The following is a 25,815-nucleotide window of genomic DNA, read 5'->3' as shown; positions in this document are numbered from 1 at the left end:
GCTTCTGAGGATCCATGTAGGCCAGTGCTTCTAGCCCTTCCTGCTGCCCATTTCTGTGTTGAATGTACAGCCATTTTGCTAGAGAACATGGGAGACGACGGATGGGCCAGAGCATGTCTGTGGACCAGTGATGTTTGTTAGCTGTGTGCTGTAGGATGTGGTACAGCACTCATCATCCCTCACCACAGGCTGGGTTTGAGAGGACCTGCTGCCACCACTTCAGGTGGCAACAAAAGCACTACAGTGCCTTGTGTCTGTAGACTTCTAAAGAACTGGATGGCTATGCAAACTTTGAATGTCTGTCTTTAATAGGTGTCAAAAATGCAAAAAGAAAAACCCTTATTCTGATTAAAAATAGACACTAAATAAGTGTTTATTTCATAGATGTTTGGGTCAGAATAACAGTGGAATTAGTGAACTAGAAAATGATGAAGGGGGCTCACTTGATCTCTTATATTCTGATGAGGATTTCTGGGGGGCTTTGCTGGCTGGGACAGGCTGCTGTTCCCAAGACTGACCAGTTGTTAGATAATGAAAACCTTACCAGCAGATAAACCTTATAAATACAAACCAACCTAAGACTCACACTCCCAGCCACTTCCTGTATCTTGTGCTCTCAAAGCAAGTCAATGACTTCCTGGTGTAAATCTATCCAGACAACCAGACACAGGCTCCATGCCATAGATCTGGCTTAATTATTCAAATGAGTCTGTCCTTGGCCATCTCCATGTCTCTGCTTTAACTCTTCCATGGACACGCTGGTGATTTGGGGGTATGCTTTCTTTCACTCGATCCCTTGCTCCTGAGCAAGCTCTGCTCCTCCCTTGATAAGGCCCCTTGATCTGCAAGACCTCTCATTTCCATGGCACTGTGAGTCATTAGAGACACCCTCTGTCCATGTCAGCCACCAATCAGCTCTATCAACATCCCACAAGTTCATTTTGACACATGCACCAAGATAAAGAAATATATTGTGAAAAACCTAAAGGAAAATCATACTTAAATTCATAACAAGAGAGCCCTAAGACAACAGAACAGACATGAAGAGAAAATAGCTGTAACATCTTATGCTCTCTAAGAACCGTAACATTCAAGGTTCAAAACACATGGAGAAGCTTCCAGTATCTGTGACGAAATAAGCAGCTGAAATGCTCAGATTAACAACCCAGCATTGCACACACAGCATAGACGTTACTTTACTAACCAAACGCCCCAATGTTGGCTGAGATGAGTCATTACAAGCTGCTGGTTAGGGCAGCCTCAAAGGCTCCAGAACAAGATTTGCTCATGGGTCTCTGCCACTCTTTCTTCTCTTCTTCCCTCTGTGGTGGTTTGAACGAAATCCCCACTTCTGTAGTAGTCTGAATACTATGCAGCATTTGAATATTTTATCCCCATTGGTGCTGTTTGGAAAGGCTTATAGGAGGTGTGGCCTTCTGGGAAGAAGTAGATCATTAGGGGAAGGGTTTATGCTTTAAAAGACCTGCCCCATCCCTAGCATGCTCTCTGTCTTGGTGCTTGTGGTTCAAGTTGAGAGGCCTCCACTTCCTGTTTCTGCCTCCATGCCTATCACATTTTGCCATGCCTCTGTTCTACCATCATGAATACCTATTCTTCTAGAATTTTAAGCTCAAATAAAGTCTAAGTTGCTTTGGTTGTGGTATTTCATCCTAGTCACAGAAATCTAACCAATACACCTTCCTTTCTACTTTTGATTTCCTTTTGCTTCTCTTCCTTTTTCTTTCCTTTGCTTACCCCCCCCCTTTTTCTTTTTTAACCACAAAGCATATGTGGTAGTTTGTATGCTTGGCCCAGGGAGTGGCACTATTAGGTAGGTGTGGCCTTGTTGGAAGAAGTGTGTCATTGTGGGCGTGGACTTTAAGAACCTCATCCTCTATCCCTGGGAGCCTTCTCCTAGCAGCCTTCAGATGAAGATGTAGAACTCTCAACTCCTCCTGCACCATGCCCACCTGGACACTGCCATGGTTCCACCTTGATGATAATGGACTGAACCTATAAGCTAGCCCCAATGAAATGTCCTTTATAAGATTTGCCTTGATCATGATGTCTGTTCACAGTAGTAAAACCCTAAGACAGCATCTAATGTCTAACTTCACGGTATATTCTAGGTTATATTTTAGGTTCTTGGCTATTCACAAAGACAACAGAAATATTAATTAATGTAAAGGTTTCAAGCCTGCTCCTGAAAGGATAACATCAAGGACAGTTTCTAATTAAGCAGAGGGAGTGCGGTGTATTGGAAAGCTCCGCCACCAATGATATCAAAGAGTTCAGGTTATCAGAATGCTCTGTTGGCTTCCATGTTGCAGGAATTCTAAAAACAGGAAGCAAACAAATGACAGAAATATAGTGGATCATATCTGTCAACAGCAACTCATTTTTGCACATCTCTCTCAGCAAAAGAATAAATGAAGCAATGAGAAATGAAAAGCAAGACAACTGAAGTCAGGCAGTACAGCTGACAAGCATGACCCAGCTCAGAGAAACCATTTTATGCTGAAGTTACTCGTGGATCACCTCAGCTTGGGACCACACGCCAGGCCAAATCGCAAGTCTCAACACATTAAGTGGGTATTATCCTGTTATCTCCAGCCATAGTGGAATTGAGGTCAATCCAGAATTCAGGCTTGCTCACACCCATCTATAATCAGCAGCAAGATGGTGGAGGCAGGAGGGTCACAAGTTCATGGCCAAGTAGGCTCATAGTCATACTCCATCTCAAAATATGTAAGAAAGGAAGGAGATGGAGGAAGGAAGAAGAGGAAAATTAGAATTAAAACAGCTGCCCATATAGCTGTGTTAACATATTAAAAATTTTATAAAAGCATTTATACTTGATCTTAGCCAAAAGGCCGAGAAGTGATCATTATAAAAGCATTTTAAAAGTTTTTTTTTTAAGTAGAATTTAATAAAACCTCAAATCAACTAGGAGTAGGAAGGACACACTGACAAAGCCTATGCACCCACCCTCTAACACGGGCAGAATGTGCTCTACATATATGGTGCAGATGAGATGAAGCTTTCCTAACGACTCCTTGGAATCACTGTCGGTCACTGAATTCTTAGTAAGAGAAGAAATGTGTAGAAAGGATGGCAAAGAAACTAGGGCAGACTTCATGCAGGAAACTCAAGCCTTTTAGAGAGCACACAGGAAAACAGTTAAATATAGAAAATAGTGATGTGTGTAAAAGGAGCCCCATAGAAAGCCCAAGACCTGCCTCTCTCTGCAGGACGGTCAGGGCCTGGAAAGGCTGAGCAGTACTCTGCCACAGACACCCTTGGTCCAGAGAAGAGATCAGGGAAATCCAAGGGCACTACAGGATGTTTTCAAGTAGGGAGGCTGAGGAGGTAGAACCAGTGAGGAGTATGGTCAGTAAGCTCCTGACCCACAAAATGTGGTACGTATTTACAATGGAGTGCTATCTGGCCTCTAAAAAGAACACTCCTACCTTCTGCCTTATAGACAAACCTGGAGGGCATCATGGTAAGGGATAAGGTAATAAGGAAGGCATAGACAGACAAAATCCCCATGACCTCATTTATGTGCAGAATCTGGGTCTTAAAGACATGTAATAGAATGGTGTTTGCCATGGGTGGGAGTGGTTAGAGGGAGAGATGGTGAGAAGCTCTAGGTACAGCAATTCATACTAACAGCACATTCTAATCTTGTGAACCATGAAGACAGTGGCTCTTCATGCAGTATGGCTCTCTCCATGACAGTCATAACTTTGCGAGGGAGATGCATCTGTTAGTTGGCTAGATTTAACCATGCCACAATGTACACGTGCTTCAAAATGGATTGTCACACACATATGAAAGTATATAATGGAGCTGGCAAGATGGCTCAGACAGTACAAGTGCTCACCTTGAAAGCCCAGTGACCTGAGTTCACTCCCCAGGACTCACACATCAGGCAGAATGAGAGACCTGACTCTGCAAAGTGGCCATCTGACCTCCACACCAATCTTCCCACATAGATCACGCGCATACACACAAGTAATAATAACAGCAATAATGGGAATAGGAGGAGGATATGATAGAGCTTGCCGATTCAAATTTTGAAAAGAGAATGAATAGGTATTAATTGAGCAGAGTTGTGAGAAGAGAGAACATTCTAGATTTAAAAGAGAACAGTAGAGATTTGTGGGTTGTACAACTGAAGAAGTGGAGAGCTTGGGTGTTAGAGAAGGGATGAGGAAAGAGAGGGCTCTGAAGGTGGATTGCTGTCACCCAGGGCTGTCATTTACAGGCATGGCAACCTATAAACAAGTTCAAGAAAGATAGATATGTTAAAACAAATACATGCTAAAATTAATATTAATACACAAACTACAGAAAGGACAGGACTGTCTGGGGATGCGTTCATGGGGGCTTGCAAGATGAGGCTCACACACAGACCTGATGACCTGTGTTCAGCCATGTAAAGGAGATGCAGAATGTCTCTACCACGGTATCGCCAGATCTTCACACATCTGCAGAGGCACAAGCATGTATGTACTCACACACAGGCCCACAGTAACAATAAAATGTTGAGTGTGTTTTTTTTTTTTAAAAAAACTTTAACGAAAAATGCATTCCTGGAAATGGAAGCAAAATAGACAGAAGCATTAATATTCCAGAAGTGATAAGCATGTGTCCGATGTCAAACTCATGGAAACTCTAAGTCATCACTACTTGGTGTTGGTTTTTCAAAGTCTACTTGAGAAGGAAGACATCAGGGGAAAAATGTGAAAATGGCCCCTAAAGATTGATGAGCTGTCTGATATTTGCTAATTTACCCCCATAATACAGCTGTTGAGGAGCTGTAGACTATTCTAAATGTGTGTATTACAATGCCTAGGGGACACACTGGAAGAAAAGAGAGAGAATACTTAAAGTTCATGCTTAGGGCAGAGTAATGGTAAGATAAGAGAAGTTGGGAAAGGAAAAGGTTTGAAGGGCAGGACAAATGGTTAAGTAGAAGATGACAGAGAGGAAGCACAATGTGTGAGGATAAAGTAGATTGGGCAGTTAACAATAAAAGTGGTCAGATTGCTTCTTAATTTTAAACAGCACTTTTGCAATAACTAGAAAAGTGGAGATTGCCTCTAGCCTTTTGACCCAGCAATTACACTTACATATGTGCAAATGGGAGCATGTCCAAGAATGTTAATTACTGCATTGTTTGTACTAGCAAACCTATGGGAGGCCATCGAAATGCCCATCACCAGAGACCCTGATTAAAACCTGGGTCTGTTCACACAGTGGAATGCCAGTCTGCAATTAAAATGAATGAGCGAGGTGGAGCATCATCTATCAACGCACGCTAATTTCAACAACACCAGTTGGGAAAACCCAGTTGCTTCAGGGAGCCAGAGGACGCCACACCATTCAGAAACACTCAACATGAAAACTCACACCGTTGTAAAGCTTGTTCAGAGAGACGAGGCACACAGAAGCCCATGGAGAAACACAGATAAGTTGGATGACTGTTTTCTTCAGAAAACGACAGAAAGCACAGGGACTATGTAAGTATACTCGGGGCTTTCAGTGTTTCAAAAGAAACCTGCACGAAACCACAACACAGTAAACGCTTTCTGGAAAGAAGCTGAGCCTGGTGAAGATGCCCTATTTGGAGACTGTTTACTCTTCTTTAGCACCACTTATTCAGTAGCAGGGCCACTTACTAGACTCTTCAGCATGCCTTACGATTTTCATAATGAGAAAATAATTAACAAACTAATTCCACGAGCACATATGTTTACAAAATGTTTTGTTTTGTTAAGTATTGAAATTGTCAGGCACCTTAATATGATTTTGAGCCAGAATGGTTCTTGTCTTTAGGAGGGTAATGGAATATGGAAAGCAGTACCATACAGTAGGTGTGGTAATGTGATATAAAAAGGACTAGCTAGCACAGGGCACTATAACAAAATGTAACTGGCAAGATATAAAGGCATCTGCTGCCAAGCATGACTTGAGTTGTGTAGCCTAAATGGTGGAAGAAAAGAATTAACTCACACCCAACCCCACGTTTGTGCACAAACACACAAAGAATTAATGGAATTTAATTTTTAAAACTCTGATGTGGAGAGCATTTAAAGTATTGACAATTAAATGAAAAAAAAAGAATGCTAAGTAGAAAGGAAGCTGAGAATTAAGTATCCACCAAATCTTCCAGGTTCCAGATCTGTAGAATTCATTAGAAATCCTTCTCTAACACCGAGAGGTTTCACTGTGATGAAGGCTGTGAAGGAAGATCAGAGGATCAGAGTCAATTTTTTTTTTTTGATTTGGAAATATAGCAGGCAAGTAAATTGAGATGTATGGTAAGAGGGAAAAGGTAAAGAAAGGCAACGGCATCAATAATAAATGCTTCTGCTGTGGCCTGTCCACGGAGACCTAGATAGCCAATGAATCAAATAAAAAGCTCTGCAGGAGAGAAGTGGGGCAGAGGGAAGAGGCCACACCACTCATAAATTATAAAACAGTTTCCAGCTAAAGGCTTAGCATTTTGCTCATCAAAAACCATCATGCACAATCCTATTTCTGCCAAGTGTCTGGTCCTGTTTGAGTAGGATGTGGGGCACCACCTGCCGTGCCTCCCGCCTCTCTCTCCATCAGGGTGCTCACTGACATCCTGATGCAAGAGTCTGAAGGCTGGAGTTAGTGGTTTGCTGGAATCCATTGTACTCCCATTACATCAGACCTCAGACCTATAGTCACTCAACACTAGATCTAATGTATGTACTTCTGCCATTTAACAGCCCAACAGCAATCTACATTCCGAGTGTATTTGTAATTAGGAAATAAATTTTGTAGGCAGCTTGATGACTACTAATTATCTCATGTTGTGTGTCTTAGTTTATTTTGTGTTGCTATAACGAAATACCTGAGGCTGGGTACCCTCTAAAAAGAGGGATTTATTTAGCCTGGAATTACAGAAAATGGGAAGTTCAAAAGGAGGCAGTTTCAAGTGACTTTGGCTGGATTGCCTTGGCTACACTGATGGCTTTGTGGTAGGATGGCATGAGAGGGGACAGAAGGTTCATGTGGGAAACCAAGGACGCAATCGAGGAAGCAGACAGACTGGTGACACTGACATTATGACTGTTTTCAATTTCTAAAACTTTGAGTACATTTTATTATTTTATAATCTCACATATAAATTAAAACATCACTGACCTTATTTAAATGCTGGCCTTCCCAAGAACTAACACAGTTCCAGGACACCTAATCTAGACATATACCCATAATCCATGCAGCCAGGAAGCAGAGAGAAGGGTGGTCACTGTGTATTCAAGGCCAGCCTGGGCTACAGACTGGACATCCTGGAGCATGTTCCACGACCCTGTTAGTCTCAAAAGCCAAACACAAAAAAATTCATTTAATAAAGCAAGCATTTTACATTGTCAACGTGTTATTCAAAGAACAAAGTTATCAGCATGTTTCCAGAGACCCTCAAAGACACACAGTGACCCAAAACCTGACCTCAACTGTCCTGGCACACTTGGGTCCTCCAGCACACCCTCCACTGTGATTGCCACTTCAGCTCTTATGCCTTTTCTTTTCTGCCTTGAAACTCTCAAGGACAGAACAGCACTGGTATCCTTTAAGAGTCTAGTGACTTTTCCCTGTTGGCCCAGTAGGAGTAACTTGTGAGAGAGTTCGAAAAATGTTCTGTTAGGAAAACATCTTAGTAATCCTACACACAAGATATTCTTTACACACATATCATTGACATCAGTCACCCGTGCGTTCCCATGGAGCTTCTGAGACATAACAATAAAATCCCACCGATGATGTCACTGGGCTTCTATTCTCAGATATATTACTCTCACCCTGCTTTTCCTGCTAGACATTTATTTACCAAACCATGTTTAGAATCACGTTTTTAAGATGGTCTGGTCGGCCATCACTGGGAAGAGAGGCCCCTTGATATTGCAAACTTTATATGCCCCAGTACAGGGGAACGCCAGGGTCAAGAAGTGGGAGTTGGTGGGTAGGGGAGCAGGGCAGGGGGAGGGTATAGGGAACTTTCGGGATAGCATTCGAAATGTATATAAAGAAAATATCTAATAATAAAAAAAAAAGCCTCTTCAGGTGGCTCATTTGGTTAAGAGTGCTGACTGCTCTCACAGAGGACCTGAATTCCCAGCACCCACATCAGGTGGCTCACCAAAACTGTAACTCTAGTTCAGCATATCCAATGTCTTCTGGCCTCTGCAGACACCAGAAGTCACGTGGTACAGATACACTAACACAGGAACTCATAAACACATAAATTAAAACAGATTAGATAGATACATACACACACACACATGCATATAAGCATGCATATAGAGATAAATAGATATATAGATAGATACAGAGACAGAAGCTTCAAGGTTAAAAGCAGACATGGGGGGGGGGGGGTAAGATGTTTACCAATTTAAATGCCTCACAGCAATGATCATTAGTAGTAAAGGTGAAACTGCCTTGTTCCTCTGCCATGTCTTGTCCTAGTGGAATAAATAAACATTTTTACAAATAGTGAGTACGGTGGTACTTGCAGCCTTGTTACATTGATTTAAGGTCTGATGAGATAAAACTACCAATTTAAAATCTAATGACACTTAAGATTGATAGCAGTTTAGAGCCAAAGGCTGTCTTATAGACTGTCTAAACAAACATCTTAATTTTACAGCTAAATGATTTGAGGCCCCTTGAGAAGAGAGCTTTGTTATTGTTGATTTTTAATTTTTTAACTTAAAAATAGATTCTTCTTGTACAATATAGCCCTGCCACAATTTCACTCCCTCTGCTCCTCCCAGTATCACCCTCCACATACAGGTAGCTGCCCCAACCCCCACCAGAGAGATCAGAGCTTTGTTACCAACTTTTCCAGGGTTGGTTGTGTGGCCCCGAGAAAGAGGCTCCCAGCCAGAGCTTTGATTGATGCCCTTGAACTTAGCTTGTTATTACAAAACAGCTGCCTCCTCTGCCGTCCAGCATCGAGTTTTGTAAACTAACCTTAAAGCTGAGGAGTCTATTTAGTGACTCTCTTCCAGCTGATTATTTTTCATCTTCAGTTATTAATAAGGCCAAAAGCATTCCTGCACTGACCGGAAAAGGTAAAACACTAAGCCTGGCGAACGTATTTCAGAACAAGGACCTCAAAGACAGGTAGAGATGAGTGGAGATAATAGTGTGGCTGAAAGAAGCAGTGTTTAGTAATTCAGATCAATTGGATGATAAGTAATCAGGAATTTCCACAGCTTCAAGGTGATATTTGTATGGTACATGAGTAAGAGCATCCAGGTACACACAAACAGACACACAAACACACACAAGCAAACGCTCATGAAGAAATGCTTGTAACATGTAAAACCAACAACAAAACAACCTAGTTAAAATATGAGCAACCATCTATCCCACGCCAAAGGCTCAACACCACTCTCATCAAGGAAATGCAAACTTAAACCACATCGAGCTACCACCTCAAGACCATGAGGATGCTATCATTCACAAACTGCAAATGTGGATGTGGAGAAACGGAAAGCATTGCACACCTGATTCAGTGTTACTCAATGATTCGACAGCCATGGTGGGAGACAGGTTGGTGGTCCCCCAGAAACAGATACGTTAGCTTAAGACAGCAGTTCTGCTTCTAGATGCAGACCCAGAGGAAATGGGAACCAGGGCTCAGGTCCCTGCTCGACCACACTCACAGTAGCACTATTCACAACAGGCAGCAAATGGCTATACTGTCAACAGACACTTGGATCCTTAAATACATCCTACACTTGCAATGAAGGAGTAGTTCATGAAATCAAGGGAAAGGCTTTGTAGGATGCGTCATAAAATAATGCACCATGTGAACATTATGATTAGAATATGGGCCAGACACAGAACAGCAAATACTATACTATATGAATCCACTTATCTGCAACCATTAGAGTAGCTGGATTCATAAGGACAGGAAGTAAGAAGGGTGTAATTGCCTTAAGCAAGCAGAAGGGGATGGAGAGCGGTTTGATGTGGCCAGAGTTTGCATTTTAGGAAGATGAGAACATTCTGGAGATAGACAACAGTGATGGGCATACAGCAGTGTGTGTGTGTGTGTGTGTGTGTGTGTGTGTGTGTGTGTGCTTGCTGCTTCTGAACTGTATACCTAAAGCTGGTTGAAACACTTGAAAGCTTTATGTTACATACATCACAAGACGATCTCGGTGGAGGAAGAGCAACAGTATAGAGCCTAAGCTCTCTGTAAGAATGGAAAGAACTAAGCAAGCATTGGCCCCATTCCCCTGGAGTCTTATCCTCACCCCAGTGTCCACCTGCTGTGCTGTTTGGGATCCAGCCCTGGAAGAGAAGAAACTTTGTCTCAGCACCCACATTTAAGCTAAGCCCTTCCCTTGGGTGTTTGCATAGAGGATGCTGAAAAATAAGAGGCCACACTTTAGAATCCTCACAGTCAGCAGCATGGATCCTCCAAGCCTTTTCTACAGCATCCCTCAAGTACATGGCACTCCCGTTATATCACAGCCCACCTTGATGAGTCGCACTGTGGGCAAGGCTAAACCCCATCGCCCAAAATAAAAAGGCAAGACCTGTGCTCCATTGCTACAAGTTCAAGTCAATGTCTGTTACTTGTTGTTCAGAGGATTTTTGAATAAACAATCATAATAGCAAAAGAGACTCATGTTCTATATGTCTTCCAGATATTCTTTTCCTGTTGTGTCTCCCTTGAAGTAGCTCCTCATCCCTGGGTGGACAAGCATCCAAGAGTGCAGTGAAAAATGCAGACAGGCTGATTGGGTAGCAGAGATAAATCTCAAACCAGATGCAAGCCTTTTATGCATGATTCACTGGATTTTACAATAGGCCATGAGGCCAGGAGTCAGCATTGCCACTGGCTCCCCGACAGGGTGTGCCCGCCCAGATACTTTTTCCAGTAGTTACTTAGAACCAGCTCTGTCTCTTTTCCAAGAATCTCTTTCTTCTGCAAGAAGAAAGACTGCTAGCAAAAGAGGAAGCAGCCAGCTCAGGCCTCCAGGTAACTCTTGCTGTTGTCTGCCTTCACAATTGCTCACACCTGCTATAGCTAGTCAGCACGTGGAAACTCAAACCTACAGCCTTGGGGAGTAAGCTGAAGTCATCACACATCTTTGAAACACGATGGCACAGTTCTTAAATTTTTTTCTGCATTTTTTATTTAGTTTTAAATTTTTGTATAGGAAAGTGTGTGTGGTGGGGGGAGGTTGGGGGGCATGTACATAATCACATGGCACACACACCCATGCTTGCACATGTGGAAGCCAGAGGTCAACGTCTGCTGTCTTCCTTGAACACTCTCTGACTTATTTTTTGAGATAGGGTCTCTTTCTTTTACTAAATGTAGAGCTTACAGACTGGCTAGATTGATTGGCCAGCACACTCCTGTGACTGTGGTCCACGCGTCACCAGCATCACAGTGAATAGGTCAGCTCAGGAACTTTGGAAAATTCCACCAGACACTTCCCCTCTTGCCCTCTTGGAAGAGAATAGTCATAGAGAACATAGGCACCAACTCCCAAGGGAAAGGCTGATTACATTCCTCAGACCACACGGGGGCGGGGGGGGGGGGGGGGGCGGAGATGACCATGGGCTACCTGTGGAACACAGAGACACAATCCATGACCATTGGCCACCTACAGACAAGGGAAGTCCTTGCCACCTCATTCCCTAAACACCAATCAGTTTAAAAATAACACTGTTCTGCCAATCATATTGTGCCCAATGGCTGCTGCTCTGAAAACTGTATAAAAACTCGCCCAACAGGCTGCATGAGGTCGTTCTCTCTCTCCTTCCTGTGCAGGGTGACCCCAGCATACTGGAACAATAAAATTCCTCTTGCTTTTGCATTGATCCCTGGCTCCATGTTGTTCACTTGGAGGGGTGTGGGTTGGGGTCTCCAGTAAGTTAAGGCTTTCCAGAGTCTTACAACAGCACTGGAGTTAAAAACATGTACCATTGAGCACATTTTTAAACTGTGGGTGCTGGAATTTGAATTCATGCTTACACGGCAAGTCTTTTACCCATTGAACCAGCTCCTTAGAGCCAACACATTTACAATTATGGCCTGATTTTTCTAGGACAACCCAACAAGAAGTTAGAATCTCCATGGGTTTCCCAGTGCAGTGCATGCCTACCTATTCATTCAGTTAGCAGAAACATGTAGACATGTAACACATACAACTGGTGTGCTGGGCACAGTCATCAGTAATACGTCACTCCATCCCTGCTTACATGTACACAAGATGATGAAAGTGGTTATGATGAGAGTCATCAGATTCTTATCTTTACCTTCTTGGATTCTTAGCAAAACATAATTGACAGAACTGAGAATAAGTTGATTTTCGACATCTTCGATATCCATGGTGAGGAGGGAAAAGTCTACTTGCAAACCATCAGAAATATCTGTGTGTGGTGCATAACATATGGGCACATCCTGCCTGTGACATTTAAGTGACTGGGGTTTATACAACATTTTTTTTAATAATAAGTAGCAATGATTGTGAGGAAGAAGCTCAGCATATAATTCTGTGTGGCTTCTCAGAGCCGTGATGCTGACAGAGAATGCTTAAGGAAGGAAGGGTTGGCTTGGCTCAGAGACTGAAGGTCCTGTCCATCATGGTGAAGATGGGATAGCAGTGGGAGCCTGGGCTGCTTGCTCACATCTGGGGAGAGCTGGAAGCAGAGGAATGGGCTTATCTGAGCTCAGGTGACTTCCTCCCTGTTTCTCCAGTCAGGAATTCCAGCCTGTGGAAGAAGGCTCCTCACATTCAGGGTATTCCCTGCCCTGCAGTCATTCTGAAAGTGGCTTTCATGACTGCACCAAAAGATGAGTCTTATTAATGCCCTAGGCACTATCAAAATTAACCAAGGCAATCCAGTTCTCCAGGACAGTTCTCAGGGAATGGAGCCAGAAACCGTTTGACAGTGGTGACCTTTGGCTACAGCACTGACTGAGGACTAAGAGAACCACAGCCCCTCGGGCCTTCTAATAGTTCATATAGGCTACAACCTCCCACTCTCTCAGACTCTGAATTGTGCCAAGCTGTGCTGAAATGACCCCGGCCAACAGACAATCCTTTAGGGGTTCAATGTCACTTACATACTATCAGTTCCAGATTTCCAGGGCTTCTAGAAACATCAGCCTTAACTTGTGACCCAGCTCTGCCTCCTCCACTGATGCAGTCTTCTTGCCTGCCCTGCTTAGAGGGCTCACTTGTCTTGCTGTTTGTTCTTTAAGGGCACCTTCTCTACTAGGGTCCCTTCTCTTTTACCTTGCATCTTCTCCAACTATTCCAACCATAGCCCTCCCAAGCTCGTCTGGGCTGCTGACTAGCTTCTGAGAAGCAAATCTCTTGGGTAGCACTTAACAGAGCACATGGTGTGATTGTTCTCCTCCTGTCTGTCAAGAAGACTTTCTAATTTGGATATGAGGAACACATGGCAGGAACTCTGTTTAAGTGGCCCTGTCACTCCACAGAGGGCTGTATGCTAAAGCATGGCGGTAAGCAGTTTCCTTACTAGATGAGAATCCTCCAGTGTGTCACACAAACTTTAGTGGACCAGGTCAATGCAGCTAACACAAAACAGGCTGCTACAGGCTACAATTTATGGTAACCACTATTTTATAAGTAGAGGCATGCTATAAAATGATGATAAAATGTAGGCACTAGCAATGAACTAAACCAAGAACATACACAGGTACTTCCATCAAGTCTGACCTCCTGTACATAAGTGTGATTTACTGTTATACAACTGGCAGTGTAGTAGGTGTGTTTGCGAAAGGAGGAACACTGCACATTAAAACTGCTATATCACTAGATCATGGACAGTTTCCAGGTCCGTGATAACCTGGAGGCACAACACGTGGTCCATTGTTGACTGATGCATTAGTAGCCAGTGCACCCCTGCACAATTTTTAATTCATTGATGGTGAAATGTTGCAGGCACAGACTGAAACAATTTCAGTTTTCCATGTGACCTCTTCTATCTTCTGAGGGGCTGGTGAAACCCAGAGGCTTACCCCTCTGCTATTACTAAAAGGATGGACATTCTGTTCCTGTCCAGAAAAAGGAGTCAGAAGGACTTTGTCAGATCATCTTTGAGTCAGCACTAACTATAACGGTAGAGGGATGCTTTGTACACTGGGAACCACTACTACAAGCCAACCCAAGGCCCTCAGTTGGCCCCCGAAAGCATGTGTAAGATTTCTTCATTCAAATTCATGGAGATGTACTGAGGCCCCAGGGAAGTGAGGAATCACAAGCTCTGAATTGCTGCTGCTCATGTCTAATGGAAAACAAAACAAAACCCACAGTGGCTGAAACTATGGCGGGCAGAGCAAGAATGATATGTGTTCTGTGAAGTAGGTAGGATAGTCTAGGCCAGCATTTACCAGGCACAAGAAGGAAGAGGAGAGAAAGAATATTCAAGAGACCCAGTGAGTGAAAAAAATAATGCCAAGAAACTAAGAAAGGGAGAGGAGAGAGCCCTGGGCAAAGGCAGCAAAAGCTGCCAGTCGGGTACCCCTGCGGGGTCAAGCTAATCACCTTACAAAGACAGCATGGACATCTTGGCTCTGTTTTCCAGGTTCCCTCACAGATGGGAACTTTTAGGTCTTCAGTAAATCTGTTTTATGTCAGGTAGGAAAAGAAAAGACTAAGAAACCAGTATTCCAGTGTTCTCTTTAAAGACCACCTTCGACCCAGGCACACACACACACACACACACACATACATCAAACAAACACAAAAACATAAACAAAGAAAAACTTAGAGCTTCCACTCAGCTCCATCTCTTTCTTAACCATCTTTCTGTATTACGTTTGAGATGGTAATATAGTTACATCATTTCTTCCCTTCTTCTCCTCCCCATAAAGCCTCCCATATACACCTGCTTATTCTCTTTCAAACTCATGGCCTCTTTATTCACCAACTGTCATAGCATATACAGATATACATGCACATACAAATATCCTAAATATAACTTGCTAGGTCTTTATAATGCACTCGTATGCACATCTTCAGTGCTGACAAAATAGTCCTGGATAGTCAAATTGGATGCTCTTCCCAGGGGAAGACCATTTCTCTCACTTCTAGTATTCTTCAGTTGCCTAGAGTTCTTTGTGTAGGATTGAGACCTCCTGGCCTTGCCATTTCTGCTTTAGTCTATCTGTGTTCTTGTTCAGCTTGTGTCTGGGCAATCATGTCGGTGAGACTTTATGAGTATAGCTTTTGACATTACTGGAAAACACAGTCTCACAGCAAACTCCTTAATCCTCTGGCTATTACAGTCTTTCTTCTTCCTCTTCCTCAATATTCCCTGAGCCTTATGGGCAGAACTTGTTTTGTGTGTGTATTCATTTGAACTGGGTTTCATAACTCTTCATTTTAATTGGTTATGGTTTTCTGTAATAACCACCCTCTGTTGCAAAGAGAAGTTTCTTTGATGATGGGTGAAATCTACTCTTACCTGTGGGTATAAATACAAGTGTTTTTATTGATGTTAGGGATTATAACAGTTTAAGAAAGTGCTGTATGTTCTCCTACAAGATCCACGACTTCGCTCTCCCTGTGTATTTGGAAAGGTCTCCAGTACCAGGCATGATTGCACTCCCATGGAATGGGTCTTAAGTACAACCAAAGAGCAGTGGGTTACACCAAAGAATATATGCCACTCTAGCTCCCTGAGGGTTATTGTGCTCTGTTGGCTACGAATGTGGTCCATAGGCATCATATCTAGGTAGGACCATTGGTTGCTCCCCTGTTTTAGAAGGGTCTTCTGGTATCATGAAAGCTAGTTCTCAGTTCTCATGTCTAATGACACTGGCCTGTAATCACACCTATTCAGAAGGCAGAGGCTGGAGGATTGTAAATTCAAGGCCTCCCTTGGATTAAGGTGAATTCAAGACCAGCCTATGCAACTTAGTAATACCTTATATCAGAATAAAAGGGGAAACGAGGGCTTGAGACGTGGCTCACTGGCAGGGGACTTATCTAGCTTACACAAAGTCCTGGGTACTTAAAAAGAAAAGAAAATTAACTCACCATAACTATTTGGCTTTAATTTTAATTTTTCTAGTCTGTTCCATAAATTATTTCATATGTCTTAATACTATACTGACTTTATAATGTGGCTTTAAAGTACATCTTAAAGTAAGAAGGCATAATTCTGTAATTCTACTACTCCACTTTTCCACTTCTAGATGGTTTAAGCTACTCTAAATTGTTTATGCAGCCATAGAATATTAAAAATTTTTTAAAGTTATTATTTGAAAATTTCATACATGTATACAATGTATTTTATTCATATCCAACCTAAACTTTCCCTCCAACTGCCTTGGAGCCTGCAACTCCCCTAGAACCCAACCCAGTAATCCTCCCTCCAGTTTCATGTTCCCTTCTTCCTCTTCTTCTTCTTCTTCTTCTTCTTTTTCTTCTTCTTCTTCTTCTTCTTCTTCTTCTTCTTCTTCTTCTTCTTCTTCTTCTTCTCCTTCTCCTTCTCCTTCTCCTTCTCCTTCTCCTTCTCCTTCTCCTTCTCCTTCTCCTTCTCCTTCTCCTTCTCCTTCTCCTTCTCCTTCTCCTTCTCCTTCTCCTCCTCCTCCTCCTCCTCCTCCTCCTCCTCCTCCTCCTCCTCCTTCTCCTTCTCCTTCTCCTTCTTCTTCTTCTTTATTATTATTATTATTTCTCTTTCTGCTCCTCCTTTTCCTCTCCTTCTTCTTGCTCTTCTTCCTTTCTCCTCCTCCTCTTCTTTTTCTCCCTTCGTTTTGTTCTTGTTTGTTTATAACTCACTCCAATTAGTGATACCTGTATGTACATGGGTGTGGAGCCATCCACTGGAACATAAACAACATATCAGCAGTTAAATATTCTTATTAATAAATACATTTTAAAACCTATTTGTGATAATAGAAATTTCTAATAGAATAACAGAATTTTATGGAATATCTACAAAAAATTGATAGGATAATCAGTGTTAGCTCAGCGGTAGTGAGTGCTTAGTGTGAAAAAACAAAACAAAACAAACAAAACAAAAAACAAAAAACCTTGCCAGGCTAGGTTCAATCCATAGCATGAAGAAAAAGAAAGAAAATTAATAAAGTAGAATACAGCATAGGCATTCTGAATTTTAAAATTTGTTTCCTGTAGCTTTTGGTCCACACCTCCACCTGCAGTCGTGAAACAGTGCACTGCACCTCACCCTACAGCTCTGCCTGCCTCCCATGAGGCCTACTCTAACCCATAACCAACAGGTGAGACTCCACCCCAATCCCTCTACCTGCCGGGCCCCAGCAAGCCCAGCAGTCCTGCCCCACCCTTTTGGAGCTCCATCTCTTCCAGGCCACACCTCCACTTGCAGTTGTGGGGCGGTAAGGTACTCACCCTCTATCCCACACCTGTACTCACCCCACATGCCTCACCATGTGGAGAAACCAAGATATCCCATTATGATAACAAATTTAAACATTATCTTTCTACTAATCCAGCCCTACAGAGGAAACTAGAAGGAAAACTCCAACACAAGTAGGGTAACTACACCCAAGAAAACACAAGAAAGTAATCATCTCATGTGGGATAATGGGCTATGCACAGACAGCCTAGTCTCCAGTTGAGCTGAGGTTGTAAACCCCAGTGAATCCCAGTGGTGATAATTCTCATCTACATGGGACGGAAGGCGTTCCCTCGTGTCTCCTGGCCCCGACTCCTGTCAAAGTTACCACTCCCACAGCCCCCACAGGAAAAGCGTGGCTTTTAGTCATGTACACAATGTCCCAAGCTTCTGATCTTCAGGCTAGACTCCTCCCAGTTACCTAGCAACAACAAGATAACAAGCCCACTATGAGAGGGACTGTTTGACCCCTCCTTGCTCTCTTAAGCTTTTACTTTCCTTACTCCCTCTTGCTCTCTCCCTCTTACTCTAGCCTTTCTTCTCTCTCTCTCTTTTTCCCCCTTCCATCCTCTTGGCCATGGCCAGTCTCCCTCTCTCTTTTCTACCTTCTCTCCTTCCCCCTGCCTTTCTACAATAAAGCTCTAAAACCATAGACTGTCTCTGTTTATTAAGGCCCACTGTTATTGGACGACAGGATAGGCTTTCTCCTAACGAGGCCTTCCTGTGCTCTAGCCACAGACCTTGGACTAAGGACTCTTGCCTGTGTGGGAACCTCTCTCCCTCTGCCCTCTCTCCAATATCTCCGGGGCCAAGAGTGTCGCCCCAGGGCACCTGGTATGGGGGCTGCCTCTTGTCCACCCCATGCCTGTGGGGTCAGTGGCTTCACACAGCCAGATGCCCACCCGGGGCTGAATGGAAATGTCTAGCAGTCTTCCTGCATCTGCTTGCCCAGAGCACAGGAACCCTAGCTGGATGCAGGCTCTCTCCCTCCCCACTCTTCCCCTACACCCACAGCCCAACAATATCATGGCAAAACCAACGAAGAGAATCACACACACACACACACACACACACACACACACACACCACACACATACACACACACAGAGAGAGAGAGAGAGAGAGAGAGACACATACACACACACACACAGAGAGAGAGAGAGAGAGAGAGAGAGAGAGAGAGAGAGAGAGAACTACCTCTAACATCAAAATAACAGGAACTAACAATCATTGGTCATTAATAGATCTCAACATCAATGGACTCAATTCACCAATAAAAAGATATAGGCTAATAGACTGAATATGTAAATAAGATCCAACATTCTGTTGAATACAAGAAACACACATCAGCAACAAAGATAGGAACTATCTAGAAAAAGGTTTTCCAAACAAATGTTTCTACCAAGAAACAGGCTGGAGGAACCACTCTAATATCTAATAAAGTACACTTTCAACCAAAAGTAATCAAAAGAGATGGTGAAGGACAATTCATTGAAGTAAAATTCCACCAAAATTACATCTCAATTCTGAATATCTATGCCCCAAATGCAAAGGTATCCACACTTGTAAAAGAGACTTTACTAAAGCTCACATGACACATTGAACCCCTCATAATAATAGTGGGTGTCTTCAATATCCCACTGTCACCAATGGACAGGCCATTTGAAGCAGAAACTAAACAGAGAAGTAATGAAACTCAAAGATGTTATGAACCAACTGGATTTAACAGATATCTACAGAACCTTTCACCCCAAAACAAAAGAATATACCTCCTTCTTAGCATCTCATGGAACTTTCTCCAAAATTGAACATATAATCAGGTACAAAGCAAGCCTCAACAGATACAGAAGATTGAAATAATCCTTTGCATTCTATCAGATCATGATAGATTAAGGCAGGACTTCAAAACAACAGAAAGCCCACATACTCATGGAAACTGAACAACTCTCTACTCACTGATAATTGGTCATGGGAGAAATAAAGAAATTAAAGATCACATAAGCAAAATCCAACACCCCTTCATGTTAAAAGCCTTGGAGAGATCAATGATTCAAGGCACATACATAAACATAATAAAAACAATATAGAGCAGGCCAATAGCCAACATCAAATTAATTGCAGAGAAACTTGAAGCAATCCCAGTAAAGTCAGGGATAAGACAGGCTACTCACTCTCCTCCTAACTATTCAATATAGTACTTGAAGTCCTACCTACAGCAATAATAAAACTAAATGAGATCAAGAGGATACACATTAGAAAAGGAGAAGTCAAAGTATCACTATTCCAAGATGGTATGATAGTATACATAAGTAACCTCCAAAATTCTACCAGAGAACTCCTACAGCTGATAAACACCTTCAGCAAAGTGGATGGATACAAAAATTAACTCAAAGAAATCAGTAGCCCTCCTTTATACAAATGATAAATGGTCTGAGAATGAAATTAGGGAAGCAACACCTTCACAATAGCCACAAATAATTTAAAATTTAAATTTATCTTGGTGTAACTCTAATCAAGCAAGTAAAGATCTTCTGACAAGAACATCAAGTCCCTGAAAAAAGAAACTGAAGAAGATATCAGAAGATGGAAAGATCTCCCATGCTCATAGATCAGTAGGATTAACATAGTGAAAATGGCCATTTTACCAAAAGCAACCTACAGCTTCGAATGCAATCCCCACCAAAATTCTAACACAATTTTTTTACAGACCTTGAAAGAGCAATTCTCAACTTCATAGGGGAAAACAAAAAACTCAGGATACCCAAAATAATCCTGAAAAATAAAAGAACTTCTGAAGAATCATTATCCCTGACCTCAAGCTGTACTACAGAGCAATAGTGATAAAAACCACATGGTATTGGTACAAAAGCAGAAAGCTGATAATTGGAATAGAATCAAAGACCCAGAAATAAACGCACATACCAATGGACACTTGATCTCTGACAAAGAAGCCAAAAACATACAATAGAAAAAAGAAAGCATCTTCAACAAATGGTGCTGATCTAACTAGATGTCAGCATGGAAAAGAATACAAATATACCCATATTTATCACCCTGCACAAAACTCAATTCCAAGTGGATCAAGGGCCTCAAAATAAAACTAGATACACTAAATCTAATAGGAGAGAAAGTGGGAAATAGCTTCACAAAGGCACAAGGAAAAATTTCCTGAACATATCATCAGTGACTTAGGCTCTAAGATCAACAATTGACAAATGTGACCTCATGAAAGCAAAAATCTTCTGTGTGGCAAAGGACACTGTCAATAGGACAAACCAGCATCCCACCAATTGGGGAAAGATCTTCACTAACTATACATTCAATAGAGGGCTAATATTGAAAATATATTAAGAACTCAAGAAGTTAGACTCCAACAAACCAAATAACCTAATTTTAAAAAGGGGTAGAGAACTAAAAAGAGAACTCTCAACAGAGGAATCCTGAATGGCTGAGAAGCATTCAGAGAGATGTTCAACATCCTTAGTCAGCATGGAAATGCAAATCAAAATGACCCTGAGATTCCACCTTACACCAATCTGAATGTCTAAGGTCAAAAACTCAAGCAACAGCACATGCTGGTGAGGATGTAGAGCACGCCTCCATTGTTGGTGGGACTGCAAACCGGTATAACCACTCTGAAAATCATTCTGATGGTTTCTCAGAAAACTGAAAATAGTTCTACCTGAAGACATAGCTGTACCGCTACTGGGCATGTACCCAAAAGATGCCTCACTATACCACAAGCACACCTGCTCTGCTATGTTCATGGCAGCTTTAATCTTAATAGCCAGAAACTGGAAACAACCCAGATGTCCCTCAACCGAAGAATGGATACATTTATTCAATGAAATACTATTCAGCTATTAAAAACAAGGGCATCATGAATTTTGCAGGCAAATGGGTGGAACTAGAAAATATCATCTTAAGTGAGGTAACCCAGACTCAAAAGGAAATACATGGTATGTGCTCATTGATAAATGGATATTAGTTGTAAAGTACAGAATATCCATGTTATATCCCACAGACCCAAAGAAGTTAAACAAGAAGGAAGGTCTAAGGGAGGAAGCTTGAATCTCACTTAGAAGGGGGAACAAAATAGTCATAGGAGACAGAGGGAGAGAGGGAGGGAGGGAAGAAGATGGGAGAGGAGAATGGGGAGCAGGATCAGGTGTGGGGGGAGACAGAAGAGAGGCCCAGGGGGTCAGTAGAATGAATGGAAATCTGCAGCTGACCAAGGGTGGGGGTGGGTGGAATCTCTAGGAAGTCTCAGAGACCTGGGAAGGCTCTCCAGAAAGAAAGAAAAATTCCTGTAACATCGGAAGATCATGCTTTGACCCTATGGAAACTATGAAGAAATAGGTAGGGGCAACATTGTGGAGCCTTCTTATCACCAGTGTTGCTGGTCCCTGTTTGCTTATGTCTTGTGAGTTCTCGGCAGTGCTCTGCAGTTTTCAGCTGGAGACTTTAAATATTCTTGTTACGTCTCTGTTGAGGAATCTAATGGATTTTCTGCTGTTATAACAGACACTTTAACTTTTAGTTTCTAATTGTTCCTTTTTGGCATATCAAAATGCAATTCATTGTCCTATTTTTAAGTTTGTAGTGTGGCTTTAGTTTTAGAATGTCATTCTTATTAAATCTGTAAATTCCTATAATTATATTATCTGGAAATAAGAATTTGTCATCCTCTGCTGAACTGGGATAAATAGATTCTGAGGGTCTTGAGCAGGCCTGTAAAACCCAAAGTGTCACAGCCCTTAGAAGGGAATTGAGAAGGTTTGGGAGGCCTGTGCAAGGCAGGTCCTGGGTCTCATCTGCTACCGCAGTTGCCCTGGTGCCAGATGCAGGGATGGCGGCCAGAGGGCGGTGGTGTGAGCCTGAGCAGCCAGGTGGATCCAAAATCCAGAGGTGAATGTTTTGGGAGTGAAAACTCTTCCCCAGAGTGTTACAGCTCAGTAAAACAGCCAATCTCAGAGGATTCTTGGTGAAATAACTTGTGCACTTTATTCCATGTGGATAGGGACTATCTAGACATGGAGGAGTAGGGTAGGATCCAGGGGTGGATGTTTCCTATTGGCTCAGTTTGAAAGCTAAGGATACCCTATTTGCATGGGGAAGGACTTCGGGTGTTTCCCCATGTGACTAATTGCCATAGTCCTCTCAGTGGCTATCTTGGTTATGTGTACCAGAGCAGGTAGAAGCAGGCATGGAGTGGCCCCACTCCTACCATTCTTAATTCCAAGATTCACAGGGTTTGATATCACTCAACCTTACCAGTACTTCTGCCCATTTGGCACAGTCCACTCACCCCATAAGAACTCTTACACTTCTTCCAAACCTTAAGCTTTTTGTCTCTTCTTTGAATATTTGCTTCATTATTGTTTTGTCTGTTGTTTTGCTGTATTTTGTTCTAGCTAGAGTTATAGGACTCTATCACAGGAGTGATAAAAATCAACCAATTTTTGTCTTGTTCCAAATCGTAGGAAGCTTTTTATGACTAAACCCAATGTTTGCTGTGGGATCTTCACAGACATCCTTGGGGTTTACTCATTAAAACACTTCCACGCTTTGGTTATATGAATTGAGCTTACCTTGTGACTTTTCTTTTGTTCTAATAAGGTGAAAACTCATACTGATTGATTGATTGGTTTTCCAGTGTTTCACCTTCCATTCTGAAAGGAACTGCCTTACCTTGTGATGTGTCATGGCACATATTCCTTTTAAATTATTCTTCTTTTGCCTTGGTCATGTTTGCTGAGGACTTCTATCTTCATCCATGCCTGTAGCCCTGGCAGGTCTGCAGTTTCTTCATCTTTGAGCATCTGCAAGACCAGGCTTGATCAAGGAGCTTACGCTGACCTTACAGTAGGCAGTGTGCTCTCCTGTACGCTGTTTCCTGAGGCTGGACAAGACAAGAATAATTTCACATCTTACCAATTCTAAGAAGTGCATTTTAGTGTCTCTGCAACCAGAATATACTTCATGTTCTGTAAGGGTTTTGCTTTCAGTCATCTCTCAAATGCTTTTATGCTATAAGCTTGATAGCTACTTAATGGTAGTTCAGTGTGGAGCCAAATTCAATTAAATGTCCTTTGAAGTTTTAACTTTTTCTCTCATCCAGTCGCTAATAAATTATTTTAAATGTTATATGGTTAAAAACTATGTACATGGATGTAGTTTTTATGTTGACCTTGATATATTTATGTCTCATCTTAAAATTTGTGTTTCAACCTCCAAGGAAAATATATACATACATATATATATGTGTGTGTGTGTGTGTGTGTGTGTGTGTGATTAAAATGGTTTATGTTTATTAAAATTTTTTAGACAGAAAAATAAAAATACCATAACTATACAAGTCAATATACTATTCTTGCTACTTAAAATTTTTAATTGATTTTCTTCTCATCTCCTTGACAAACTAAGATCTGTGATCTGTCTGTGAGATAGGAGTGCAAAGTGGAGAGAAGCAGGGGGAAGGCAATTAGAATTCTAGATCTGCACCAAAAACTAAGGCTGTAGAGTAAGAGGAACCACATGTTAGGAAAGCCATATTATGTCATGAAGATGGTTCTACAGCTTTGTGGAGCAGACCAGAAGGAACTGAGCACTGGAATTTGACAATCCCTAAAGTAAATGCAAATAAATTGCCTATGCACAGCTCTGTCTATAACAGTGTGGCTGGCGACTCAACCCATCTTGTTAGATTAGCCAGTCTCTGAAGGAGACGAGTAGGTCTGCCTTATGAAGAAGCAGACAAAGCCCCTGGATTATGCAGGACTTGACTGAATTAAATATACCTACAGCATTCAACGGCCCTGTAGGCCTATAGCTACAGAAATATCCTCCTCCAACGTCTGTGTCTAAGTTGTGGGGACTTGAATGGGCTGTTCCAGGATCTGGGTTTGCCAAAGATCACTCACAGTCTTGGAATCCGGTGCCTCTGACGACGGCGGCTGTCCCGTGCATTTTATCCATCATGATCCTGGGTGTCCGGGAGCTTACTGCCAAGCCACAATGATAAGAGGTAGCGATTGCTTTTGATGTTCCACCCCGGTGCGTTTTCACACCTGCTGGTTTTCAACACTGCAAGCCAGGAACACAGAAGACAGAACTTCAAACCAGTAACAAACTGTTCCACGGGTTTTGACAGTGTAAGAGAATGTCGATGCAGATGCCTGGTTAGCACGAACGCATCTGTTTTGAATCCTCAGGAAGTTGTCTTCACTTATTTTTCAAGTCAGTGTGCACTCATCTCGTGTGAGTGTGTAGCAATGCTAAATAGTGTGAAAGGACTTGGAAGACTACAAAACACTAGACAATAGGAGCGAGTTTGGAGCATCCAATCATTGCGAGCTGCATGTGTGTGCATGCGCATGTATGAGTAGTTATGTGCATGTATATTTGTGAGTAGGTGTGTGTATGTATGTATGCATGAGTGTATGTGTTTGTGTGTGCCTGCGTGTGTGTTTACCTATGCATGTGTGTGCATATGTGTACTGAACATCTGTCCAGAACAACAAGTTTGGAATCCTTAATAGAAAAAAACAAGCTCCTTTTTCCAGAAACGGACAAAACAGAAACAGCCTAAGAGCTAGCCGCCCCTCAAAGCCCTTTAAACAAAGATTAAAAGAAAAATCCCATAAAGATGTTTTTGACATTTCCCATTTTTAAACATAACCACACTGCTGTATTTTTAATACTATAAAACAGATAAAAGAGAGAGTGATATTTTAAAGGGTGGAATACTTTATGCTAATGTAAACAAAACTGAAGAGCTGTCCAGCAAGTCAGAAGTTATTATCCACGAGGCACATATTTTTTTCATTACAGCAACAAGCAATTCCAAATGCTTCAGCCACAGTGTCCAAAGTCCTTATGGGCGCCCAGTGCCACTTTCTGCCACACAGCATTCACCCCTGGGTCTGAGGCAGGGGAGCAGGAAGCTTCTGTCTTTCCGGGAGTGAGGGAGATGGGGAGAGAGGATGCTCTGTAGGATTTCAGGTGAGAAAGAGGGTGGTTTTCAAACTTCACTCTGTTCTAGCTACAAAGGTGTACATGGGCTCTCATATATGCACAGGTGCACACAGAGGAACAAAGCCATCAGCAGACACACACTCACAGGTGCACACACGGGCATAGGTACAACACAAACAGAGCCAGACCTCTTGCCCCCTTCTTTCTTATCCTTAGCGATCATTGTGTCTGTTGGATGTTCTGCCCTGACTGATGAGCCGCTCCCTGATGAAGAGTTATAGGTCCCATCATGTTCAAAGGAACTTACCAAGGAAATGGGTTTGAACCTGGGGCTGCTGGACATCCCTGGCATAGCAGGTAAGTCCTATAGTCAAGAAAATCTGGGAGATTTTATGTCCCAACCTAACTGCAACA

General features: G+C 42.3%; 1 long non-coding RNA gene across 2 annotated transcripts; it reads right to left on the bottom strand.

Annotated features, from left to right (window-relative positions):
* Nucleotides 1–8,467: 8,467 nt before the first annotated feature.
* Nucleotides 8,468–24,755, bottom strand: Gm33430. 2 transcript variants are annotated; one of them, XR_383466.1, is made up of 3 exons: nucleotides 24,348–24,755; nucleotides 23,116–23,326; nucleotides 8,468–8,501 (listed from the first exon to the last, which is right to left on the bottom strand). It is a non-coding gene; the product is annotated as a predicted gene, 33430 (long non-coding RNA). The 2 variants fall into 2 exon arrangements; XR_874657.1 differs by lacking the exon at nucleotides 8,468–8,501 and adding an exon at nucleotides 16,783–16,870.
* Nucleotides 24,756–25,815: the final 1,060 nt, after the last annotated feature.

Source organism: Mus musculus, chromosome 14 (genome assembly GCF_000001635.26).
Source record: "Mus musculus strain C57BL/6J chromosome 14, GRCm38.p6 C57BL/6J".
Classification (NCBI taxonomy): domain Eukaryota; kingdom Metazoa; phylum Chordata; class Mammalia; order Rodentia; family Muridae; genus Mus; species Mus musculus.
Note: the sequence above shows the minus strand (reverse complement) of the source record. Positions and strands in the feature narration are given on the sequence as shown.